The 12,880-nt window shown below is 30.6% G+C and overlaps 1 long non-coding RNA gene across 1 annotated transcript; it reads right to left on the bottom strand.

Annotated features, from left to right (window-relative positions):
• Nucleotides 1-8,906: 8,906 nt before the first annotated feature.
• On the bottom strand, nt 8,907-10,761 carry LOC104646895 (uncharacterized). Its single transcript, XR_002027551.3, has 2 exons — nt 10,509-10,761; nt 8,907-10,389 (listed from the first exon to the last, which is right to left on the bottom strand). It is a non-coding gene; the product is annotated as an uncharacterized lncRNA (long non-coding RNA).
• Between the last annotated feature and the right edge of the window lie 2,119 nt (nt 10,762-12,880).

Raw genomic sequence — 12,880 nt, 5'->3', positions numbered from 1 at the left:
ACTTAGGAAAAAAAGTTCTCTCCAAAAAGCACTTGTAAAAGTTACATCCCGATCACTAACTATTCTTACTAGTATGCCATGTAATTTAAAAATATTGTCAAAGAAGAGTCGGGCAATACTTACTGCATAGTATGGATTACTAGTTGAAAATAAGTGGAGAAACAATCTACCACCACTAAGATTACATTTTACCCATGTGAAGTAGGTAAGCCTTCTACAAAATCCAATGAAATACCTGACCATATTTGCTCCGGAATTGATAAAGGCTGAAGAAGACCAGCAGGTTGCAAAGTTTCTGTTTTATCTCTATGGCAAACAACACAGGCACGAACAAAGTCGTGAATATGACGCTTCATGCCTGTCTAATGGAAATCCTTTGCAATCCAAAAAAGTCTTTTTTGGTACCCCTCATATCCCTGATTATGCAAGGCAGTCATGATTGTCTGAATCGAAGGAGAGTTTGATGCCAAGAATGTTCGGTATTTATACAGAAGCAACCCATTCTTGATGCTCCACTAATCTGATGCAGCACTATCATGGATAGTAGATATTCGATATTCCACATCAAAAGAGTTTTTTTGTTCATTTATGATGTCATCAAAAAGACTTAATTGAGGCATGGAAATGGCAAAAAGCATAGTTTCATTATTATCTTTATAACAACCCTAAAATGACTATGCTAAGTAATGCTTAATGTATATAGAATGCCTACGATTAGACCGGGTTCACACGGATTGATGCGCGTAGAACCAGACCTCTGAACCCTTGCAACAGCCAAGCCAACTAACTTGGTGAGTTAGTTGCTCTAGGAAAGGTTGGGTCCATCCATGTAGGGCACCCAAATATGAAGATTAACCCTGATGAGTCTTAACCGGAGCTTAAAAGGGGTAATCTTAATTTTGGAGGGTCTAGAGGTTAAATGTTATTTTCCAGACTAAGGTTAGTATTGTAATTACCCAAATTATTTAATTAATTAATTAATATGGTGGAGGGGCAATTAAGGTAGGGGTGAGCCGATATTGACCCTTTAAGCAAAATCTTGCTCCACCAGGGTTCGAGCCTTGGTGAAAGCAATGATTAAATTGATTTATCGTATTTAGTGAATTAGTTTTATTAATTAATATTTAATTTTTTGATTTAATTAAAGGAAAATCATACTCGAGCCTTGGTGAAAGCAATGATTAAATTGATTTATCGTATTTAGTGAATTAGTTATATTAATTAATATTTAATTTTTTGATTTAATTAAAGGAAAATCATACTTTTGATAGAAAATAATAATAAAAATAATAATAATAATATTAATAATAATAATAATAATAATAGTAGTAGTAGTAATAGTAATTAATCCAAGAACCTTTTTCATCTTTATAAGTGCATATTTATTGCTTATTTTTTATTTGTTTTCCAGCTCCTTTCTAGAAGAGAAAATAATTCCAAGAAACTTTTTCATCTTCAATCTCTTAAATATAGGTACATATTTAATGTTGTCGACCCCACTATTTACTTTTTTGTTTTTCAACTTTTATATTAAGAAAGGTACCACTATCCATGTGTCAAAAAATGGGTCGAACCTTACCCAACTTTGGTTGGTTGGACCTCTACCACCATAAAAAAATTACATGGGAGCATCTAATTCTTTTTCATATGTGTGGTTGGTATTAATGAAAAGTAAATAATTAATTAGATTATATTTTAGTTAAGTAGGTAAGTAAAAAAATGCATAAGATAGCAAAAGCGTGATTAAAGGTAGAATTGTCAAAAGCGTTGAAATGTTGAGTTGACAAATAGATAAGAAGATATTTGTGGAATCATTTTTTTCTTATTTGTATTAGGAAAATCATTTTCTTACTGTATTTTTAAAATATTTTGATCAATCAAACATGAAATATCCTAAAAAGGGACATGCTTTCCTCCCTACCTAACACAACCTTTATCATGTTTTCAAGTTGTTGGATATAAACCCAAACATGAAATTCAAGAAGAGTAGCAATATTTACGACTTATTAGTTAAGATCCCAAAAAAAGTAATTAAATTATATGACTTTGATTTTATTATTTGTATGTATAGTCAGGGCGGGTCTACGTTTATCGTTGGGGGTGCCATGGCACCTAGTGATCTAAAAAAAACATTGTATATATATTTATATATGTATAGTAATTGAATAAATACTACCTTTGCCACTCAATAACTAGAAAGTGGAACAGCTGAATTGGTGAAAGAGAGGATCTGCCACCTTGCAAACAATGGTTCGAACTCACCAACAATATTTAATTTTTTGCTTGTTCCTTTTTTTCTTTTCTTTCTTTTTCTCCAATTTATTTCTTTATTAATTCAAATTGACCCCTTTCCATAATTATTTTTTATAGTTTTTTTTAATTCCTTTTGCACTAATTATTTATCTCTTGATCTGTATGTTAATGTGATTATTTTCTTTATTAGTGAGTACTGAATTATGAGCGTCAAATAAATAGTATTAAGAACATATTTAAATGGTAGTTTTTTTTAAAAAAAACATAAGTTTTTAAAATGATGAATATTATAGTTAGATTTTCTTTTTAATTTAAAGGTTCTTTCGATCTTCACCGTCGTTTTTGCTACGTAAGATAACTACGCTAGAACTACAATTTTTTATTTTTTTCCTATTATGTATCTCTAACAACACATAAAATTAATGAAATATGAATATATTATGTTAATATTATTAGATGGTTTATACAAACTCAAATTTTAATGTGAAAAATCTTTTTTTTCCTCAAAGTTCCAGCGAATAAGATAACTAATTCCAAAAAGGAAATAAAAATTGAATTGTTAAGTTATCCCTAATCACAAAATATCTAAAAAGAAATATTACTAACATGCATATTTGATCGATTTATTGATAAAAAAATAAATCAAAAATTTGAATTATAATCCAAAATTAAAGCAACTTATTCTTTATCTTACTTAAATATCATGACACTCCCAATCTTCAAATCTTAGATCCGCCACAGTTTATAGTTATCCGTATAGATTGGCTATGTTCATTTTAGATCCAAATATTAATGTGATCATATTCAGCATGAGATTGAGAATAGTAGTTGTCCTCCCTAATCATTACACCAAAAATATCATAATTTAAGTGCCACTAAAAATCCTTTTATACTGACATTGGATTCAATTGTAATTAATTGGTACTAATAAATTTTTTAATAATTTTTATTAATGAGAATTTTTTGTTGTTGTTCATTCGATGTTTAAGTTCATGTTAGAGTTTTGATTAAATTCAAATTGCACAATTTTCTTCATATTTAGGGCTCGCATCTAAAACCTCTAATGAAAGGTGAAACACTCGTACCAATACATTACAACCCATGTTAATATTAATGAACATATTTATTATAACAAAAAATTATTTTTATCGTACTACTAATGTTTGTAGATCTTTAGATACAAAAAAAAATTCCAATAAAACTAGTTATATGTTATAACTCATATCTCAAAAATAACCTACTCCATTTTGGGGCAGGACAACCTTGACAATATTTTATGTTATAAAAGTTTGTACTGATAATAATTAGATAATTTTACGGATAAACTTATAGATATAAGTAACTCGTACGGAGTATATGTTTTATAACTTCATTACATCAATTAGATACGATAGTTCATTCATACCCAAAAAAATTGTTTTCTCACTATTTACACTGTGATTTTCCAACTAAGGAAACTTAATTAAACCCCTTGCCTCTCTTTAATTCTGCCCTACTAATGACATTAAAAAAATGTGATATAATTTTATTTTTAAAAAAAAAACAAGGCAAATTATGACACCAATTTTTTTTTTATTTGTTTGAAAGGAGTTTACAAAGTCCAAGATTTACTTCAATTACATCTAAACATGGATAAATCAAAGACTTTTGAAACTTAGTTACCTTGGAAGGTAATTAGCTGTTGAAAAGACTAATACTTAATTAACAAAGGGATTGAAATGAAAATACATAATTTTTAAAAAGATATCCCTACCATCTCATTCTCCAAAGCCAAGAAAAATACCTTGTGGTCATAACAAATGACATAAAAAGAAAGAATAGTCTTGGGATGTAGAATAGAACTTCCAAATTTGCTTTGATAAAAGCAAAAAGTTGATAAATATATTGATTTTAATTATCTAATAATAAAATTGAGGGGTTTGTAAACTAATCATCAGCAAATGTAGACTAGAGAATATTCATCTTTTCCATAGAGACAAAAATACTATTGGGCTTTGGGTTCCACAAGTTGAGCAAATTTATGCATATCTAAAATAAATTTAAAATACTGTTTCTATGGTCATATAATATTTGGTTTACAGTTGTGACACCGTGCTGTACAGTAATATGTTTTGTTGGAAGAGATTTGATCAAATAATTACTTGTGACCTTCACATGTTTCGTTAAGATAAAAAAGAAATATGTTTCACCATCAAATGATATGTGGTATAATTGATGAGTGCAAAATTCAAAAAATTAAATTTTAATATGAATATTGATCGTGAAATTAAAAGAATAAAATCAAAAAAGTAGGTCCCAAAATCCACTGTACCTACTAATTTTGACATGAATTAAGTAATGTTAATTAGGTGAAGCAAATTCGATCCTGTTCTTCATTATTTGACTTTAACTTTTTAAATAAACATGGAAAGATGAAAGTGATATCAGAGTTAGGTAGGTATTCATGGATTTGGACGAACTAAATAACCTTTTCATACACTCTATATTTTTATTAAAAAATTAAATAATAATTTGTAAATTTCTAATAAAATTGATTGACAGCTCAATGACAAGGAAGGGAAAGGAAATTTAAAAATTAAAATTCTTAATCTTGATTTCGCCTCGGTTGAGTCCGTAGAAATATTTCTTTTCTTTTTCTCTTGCGCATAGAATTTATAAGTTGGGAAAGAAAGATTTGTTCAAAATTCCTTTTTTATTTTGCTATTTGCATGAAAGAAATATAAGATTTTCTTTTTGGATTTCGGTTATTTTCCTTCTTTTTTTTCTTTTTGTCACATAAAAATACCAAACCAACATAAAGAAAATGATTTCTTCAATTTCAAACTCTAATCTAATGGCCACTGATCAAACATCTGGTGTGGCCAGGCGAAGGCAAGATTAAGAATTTGGAGATTTCAAATTTCATTAATAAACGCCAATAATTTTAGTAGGGGTTTATAAATTAACATACATATATATTTAATTAATTTTTAGTACAAATATAAGATCTACAGGTAAGCTACTGCATTCGTCCAAACTCATAAATCTCACCTACCTCCACCTCTGTGAGCTCCGCTTATGTGTGGCTTGCCAACTTCTTTTGTCATCATCCTCTCTCAACACATTGATCCAAACAATAATTCTAATTTAAGTAAGTGGCGTATCTAGAATTTATTATCAGCAATGCCATCTTTCAAAATGAAAAACAATAACAATATTTGTTTTAGATTCTTTAGAATTTCAAAATCATAAATCATAGTGATGTTGATGTTGCAATATATTTGACATTAAAGGTGTGTTTGGTAGGAAGGAAAATGTTAATCTGGAAAACAAGTAAATATTTGACTTATTTTCATGTTTAGCTGGTGAGAAATATCTTTCATTTTTTAATAGAGTAGAACATAATTTTTTAAGTTGGAATTTTTTTATTTAAAAAAATAAACTCTCGTGGGGGTGAAGGGGGTATGGGTTAAAGAATTAAAATTTGAAGTTGAACTTTACTTTTTTAAAAAAATAATAATAATTTTTTTTGGAGGGGCGAGGGGGAACTGGTAGGGGGCAAGTGAGGTGGGTGGGGTGGGTCGAGGGTAGGGGTAAAAAATTAAAATTTTAAAGTTTAAAATATTTTTAAAAATAAACTTACAATTTATTTATTTTCGAGGGGGGAGATGATAGGTGGGTAGGGGTGGGGGAGAGATAGAGGATAGGGGTGAAAAAATGAATTTTTGAAGTTGAAAATATTTTTAGAAAACAAACTTGAATTGTTTTTTTAGGATTGGGGGGGGGGGGGGGGGTAGGGGGGTCGAGAAAAGGGGGGAATGATGTTTTGAAATTAAAACTTAAATTTTTTTAGGAGTAGGGGTGGGGGTAGGGGGGCTAGTAGGAGTGGGGTGGTAGGGAGAAGGTTGAAAGAGAGTTTTGGAAAATATTTTCCTTAAGTTTTGAAGGAAAGTCATTTTTCTTAAATTTGAGGAAAATGAGTTGATTTGGAAAATATTTTTCAAAAATTTGATCCAACCAAACATGAAAAATTGAAAACATTTTAGAAAATTAAAAATCATTTTCTGGAAAATGTCCTCATACCAAACAAACCCTAAAGTCATAATGTAGCACTGCGAAATCTCATGAACTTTAATTTATATTATTCTTGTTAAATGGCTTAGTATCACAACTAGATGCTTCTTTTGGCTTCAAAGGACACTTTCCACGGAGTACATATTTACACTCTTTCAATAATTAATATAATGTCAAGATTTCTCCTTTATGTGAACTTATTTATGACTTTTAAGTTTTAATTGATCAAAAATAAATCTAAAGGAAGGTAAAAGAAAACATATTCAACTTAAGATTGAAAAAAGTTATAATGAATCATCAATAAAAATAATTGATATCATACATCGACCACCCTTTAAAATTATTCGCATAATTCATTTAAATATTTTTTCTTAATTTTATATGTATTGAATACCTATATTGTAAGAATTTGTATCTATTAAATATGTTTTCTTGAGTGTTAAAGAGCATTATTTAGGGGAAACTTTTTTTTCTCTTCTTCTTCTTTGTTTCAATCCGTTCCCACCACCATTTGACCATTACAATCTTTTCTTATGTTTTAATGTGTAAATACATAGATAGTTTTTATTGATCATATCATATTATATGTTTTAGAATTTCTAATATGATTTTTAAAGATCGGGGATAAGATTCTATTTTAACCATGCAGAATCACATTATTGATATTGTGCAAGATATGATATAATATTGTGCTAGAATCTAGCTTGTATTATGGATCTTTCTATATAAATAGTCTATAATTTATCAATTCTAAAGCACAAAAATATTTGATTTCTATCATCGGATCTTTCTAATAGAGTCACATTTCTCACGATATTTTTCTATCAATTTTGATGAAAAATTATTCGATATAAAAGTGTCATTTTTGAATCTTTAATCAAGAAAAAACCTTTTTGGAATCTGGAATGGATCAACAACTACGTCAAATGAAAACAATTAAAAAAAATTGACACACTAACAATGCTTGTATCATTTCGTGGATTCTCATTTCTATGCATATAAATGTTGCACTCAGTCTTTTGTCTATTTAAATTGTCGGCAGAGATGTGGAAGTATCTAAAAAAAAGTAAATTCTTATTGTAATTATGCTCGTAGTTTGAGTAAGAACATACTCTTTCGGAATACAAGCAAGGAGATAAAGACATTTTTATTTGTTATTTGAGACTTATGAGAAACTTCTCAGAACAAAATACCAAAGCGACCTTTCTTTTAGAGATTTTAAAAAAGTTATGTTGGAGAGGAAGGACACTCAGGTAGTCCAATTTCTCATGAAGTTGAAACCTAACTTTGAGCCTATTAGAGGTAGTATTTTTAAGAAACTCTTCCAAATATCAATGTTGTTTTGGAGAACACATTCGTACAGAGACGTGCATCAGTACTCTGCATTCGTAGATTTGTTCTACATAATTGACGTCGATATGTATACATCAAAAGGTACCCATAAACCCTACAAACAGAGTTTACTTTAAGAATCTTAACCACAATATTTTGAGTGCAAAGAGTATGGTCATATTGCATTACATTGGAAGAAAACAAACACATGCAATTATTGTAATAAGTCTGGATATATAATTTTGGAGTACAATTGATGCACAAACAAGTATCAAATCAAGCACAAAGCTTATCATGAAGTTTATGTGAGTCAAGTAGTGATCACACCACTATCTTCATTATATTCAAAAATACTTCAAAAGATAAATACAAGATTCACTTGCAGCTTCTCCCTCGGGGCTATTTTAAGTTCTTTCATTGTTCCCTATACCTCTAAGAATTTAAATAGGAATTCATAAAATTGACATAGAAATACGGTTGTTCCTAACCATGTGATAGGAGATGTCCATAATTTACACTCTTTATCAACTCCGCTAGAAAGCCTAAGATTGGAAAATCATATTGCTCCACTTATGTTCTTCTTATCCCAAACTCACTGTTAATTTTATTTTAGTTGGACAACTGATGAAATAAAATTGCCTTGTTATTTTTCTTACATTCTTGTTGTCACTACAAAAAAATTGTGTTTAGCGAAGCCAATAATCCATCACTATATGAAGAAATTCGTCACTAATCAGGATTAGCGATGAATTAGCTACGAAATACTGACTGTTGCTATTATACTCGTTAGTAAGCTCATAGTGCCGAAAAATGAGTTCTGTCACAAATTTAGCGATTTCTTAGTGATGAACTACGTCCGTCACGATATTGTAGTGACAGAAAGATTTGTCATTATATTTATATAATTTTGTTGCTAATTTCATAATTCTATGATGAAAATTGATGTTTCGTCTCAATTTTAGCGACGTTATAGTGATGAAATATTTTCGTCGCCACATGTTAGCGATGGAAAGATTAGTCATTATATTTTTATAGTTTTGTTGCTAATTTCCTAATTCATTTCGTTATTTTGCAACAAAATTTTCATCGCAATATATTTTCTAACAACATATTAGGACTTTAATAAATCGTCGTTGATCTTTCACCAACATTCTTTTTACAGCATTGACCAAATAGTCGTTAAATTTGTTGCTAAAATTGTTCTTACGCACTGCTGAAAAATATTAAATTAAAATTACTAAATACTTCAATATTAACAAACATTCATATAATATAATACCCATAGACGATTCATAATATATAAATAGAAAATTCCAAAACAACATATTTTTGGTTAATATATACAAAGAAAACTATCAAGTACTCTTAAATAAACCCATGTTCATCAAAATATTACTACGCGCAATTTCTAGTTTTCAAGAAGTATGATATTATAAAAAATTGAAGTTGTGGACGTATTAACTTGAAATAGAGGTATCAACCTCGTCCATATTACTAGCAGGAGGCATGGGCGCCGCAGACATTGAATTTCCGAATGGAGTAATCGATGCTTTCACCTGCTGAACAATAATAGAAACAAGATGACTAGTTAGTGCAGACGTCATTTTCTTTAAAAACTCATCCATATTTGTTGTTGATGTTGATTGAGAAAATGAATGAGGTAATAATGATGACCCACAAAGTTTCTGCCCATAGTAATTTTTTGCTTCAGATCCAAGACCGTATATTCTTCTTTTCTATTCTCCTCCCGCAGCTTGGTAATATGCTTCATCTCAATATCAGTTTCAGACAATGTTTTTTCCTTTAATATTTATTCATATTTTTCCTATAATAAGTAGAGAAAATGACAAAGCAATAATGATATCGAACAAACCAAATTTTGAAGGAAAATGCAGAAAATAGACAAAGTCATGCTCAGTACAGTGTAGAGAGTGGCAGAGACACTAAGAATAAAGATGTCCCTTTCAGTTAAATATGGTACTATTCCATATGATTCTTTAAAATATATCATCTACTCATTACAAAGATAAAGTAGTATATGTGAGTGCAGGATAAGGCATCCCTTTGAAACTGAGCAAACTGATAGAAATGAAAAAACATCACAAGTTGACTAGAATGGAATTCATAGATGTGTGCACCATTTGTCTAGAATTTTGCATACCTTCTAAGAGAACATATCAATAGCTTTATCTAGTGTAGCAGTTGTTGTGTCAGTGGTAATAAACAGTAGGTAGCCAAGTAATTGCTTACAGCATCCACACCAAGAGAAGATCATGTCAAGAGAGTTATCTCTTATTACAGTATCACACAGACTATGACAACTAACTATCAGGGAAATCCCCCTCCCCATCACCCCACCCCAACACTCGCTAAGTTCATCAGTGAGTGACTTTTGGACGCTAGAGTCACAGTAAAACAACAGTACTATCACACCCAAAAAAAAAGTAAAAAATTGCACCAGAAAAGCCTTAAAACAATAGAAGTAGTTTCTCTCTAAAACGATACTAGAATCATATCGAAAAGTCTCAAAACATCATTAGAATTATACCAAACAGCGACAACAAATACACTTTAGAACAGTAAAAAAAAGCACCATAAACAGTAGTAGGAAAGAACCGAAACACCTCCAAGTTTTAGACTTACATGGATACCTCGAGAACGCTCACCAACAAATGTTTTTCCATCATGTCCATGTGTATAAACATGCAGATGTAACTCACTTGGCGTGGGATCTCGGCCTTTTTCAATAGCCTATACAAAAGAAATCACGTAATATATATATATATATATATATATATATATATATATATATATATCATATAAGAGAAGATGTTAATTATAGAGTTTTTAGAATATATATATATACTCACAAGTTTCTTGCAATGTTCTTCGATAGAAATAGAGCCACCAGTGTAAGTCCCAACAGCAGTTTCACGACGGTTCTAATAGACTCTGCACTTCCCCAAAGCTCCATCCATCTTTCCCACACATCTTGTGGTACGTAACCTGGCCTAACTCCTCCTTTTTTTTAATTTTAGAAATGAAATTTATATAATTCAATGCTGCCTTAACCATCCATTGTGTTTTGAGTTCGTTTTCACTAATGGAAACATCCCAGCAGAACTTTTTCTGAAACAAGTTTTGATAGTAGTACATTAATATCCTATCTATATATGTGAATACACTTGCTAAAATCACTTACAATGAAAACTTATACCTTAAATTCTCCAAAATAACCATTTCTTACATCATTTGAAACACCTTTCCAATTGATTCCATTGGGATCAACCTCACTTTTGAAATATTGGATATGAAACTACAGCATATTTGAGAAGGTTCCAGTCTGTATAAATTAAAAGAAGTTATTAGGAGGGGTATTATAAATCAGAATTCAAAGACAACAAGCGTCATCAACACAACAAGTAGGAATAAAATTAAAAGAATGGACTAACCCCGTAGAAGTTAGAAAGACATGGGTCCTTGGATGGCTACTGTTGGATTCTCCTTCAACAACTATATCTGTATGACTTGTTGGAACATTGATACGGGTAGAAATACCTTGACCTATTAGGTTACTGTCATTTGGTGTAGTTCGAGGTGTCTCGGAGATTGTTGGGCTAGTACTTTGAGTTGACGTTTCAATATTGGTCGGAGTACCACCTTGTTGAGGAGAAACTGTAGTGGACTTGGGAATAGTTGACATGTTTACACAAATAGCAAAATTATTCTTACCTGAGGGTTTTCCACGACCTCTGCCTCCAGCCATATCTATAAACAAAAAAAATATTGTTGTAATATAATGAGATTATATGGAATAATAATGTTGAAATATGAAAATTGTCTCTGTAATTAAGAGCTTGTTGATCAAGTATAAAAATTAGTTCTTGGATATACAAAGTAACAAGAGTAACTATCTAAACATAAGTAACAAAAGTGAAGGGTTCATGAACTTATATCAGAAGCTTTACACTAATGAATTTCTGATAAGGCTCCAAAACATTGTTATGGGTAGAAAGACCCTAACATGTTCAGTTACTCTCATTTGGTGTAGTTGGAGGTGTCTTATAGATGACTGGGCTAATACTCTGAGTTGACGTTACAATATTGGTCGGGGTACCACCTTTTCAAGGAGAAAATCTAGTGGGCTTGCGAATAGTTGGCATGCTTACACGAACATCAGGATTACTCCTACCTAAGGATTTTCCACGAACTCTGCTTCCATCCATACCTATAAACAAAAAAAAACTTTTGTAAGATAATCTAGAACAAAGATAAAATATGAAAACTACCTCTGTTAGAGCTTGTTGATATGAAATCTATCATGTGCTTTTGATAAGAATCCAGAAACTGATAGTTACACAATCACTGTCAAGTAATGTCATCCAATTCCAAGAAATGATCAAAAATTTACATTAAAATAAGTCTCCCAAAGATTTAATTAAAAATTGTAATAAGAAATTAAGCACACTTAATTCAAAGACAAGAGCTATTTCTTTTTAAATCCTAAACTGAAAAGCAGAAACTACAGCAGATTATCCTTGATTGAAAATCAGAAACAAACAAAATATAGTGAAAATACAATAGCAAATGATCAAGCACTAGTCACTGTCTTCTTCAAACTTTTCCTCTTCCTCTTCCTCGTCCTCTTCCTCTTCCTCTTCCTCTTCCTCATTCTCCTCCTCATCCTCATCCTCATCAGTTTCATACTCTTCTTCTGTGGATACTATGTGGATTTCACGATTCTCTTGCAAAAGTCCATCATCAATGGGTTCATCCATTTTAATTAAATCTCCATTTGGATCATTTAAGAGTAGAAGCTCATCAATGGAAACTGTCATATCTATATCATGGACTTCAAGTTCTTCAACTTGAAATGGAACATTTACTTCTGAAACTATTGCCACTTCCTCATTAGGCAATTCAATTAAATTTTGAGGTTTGACCTTCAGCAAAGCTACCCAATCATCATTTTCCTTTTTCTTTTTAGGATAAGGTACATAACACACTTGTGTTGCTTGCATTGCAAGAATAAAAGGTTCATATTTTTTATATCGACGACAATGGTTAATATCAACCAATTTGAAATTAACTGTGCCTTTTAACACCAACATCCATAGTTGGGTCAAACCATTCACATTTGAATAATACAGTTTGCTTTAAAGGTGATTCACGGTATTCCACTTGTATAATCTCTTTTATCCGTCCATAGTAATCACCAATATTTAAATCTGAGATACAAATT

Source organism: Solanum lycopersicum, chromosome 4, assembly GCF_036512215.1.
Source record: "Solanum lycopersicum chromosome 4, SLM_r2.1".
Classification (NCBI taxonomy): domain Eukaryota; kingdom Viridiplantae; phylum Streptophyta; class Magnoliopsida; order Solanales; family Solanaceae; genus Solanum; species Solanum lycopersicum.
Note: the sequence above shows the minus strand (reverse complement) of the source record. Positions and strands in the feature narration are given on the sequence as shown.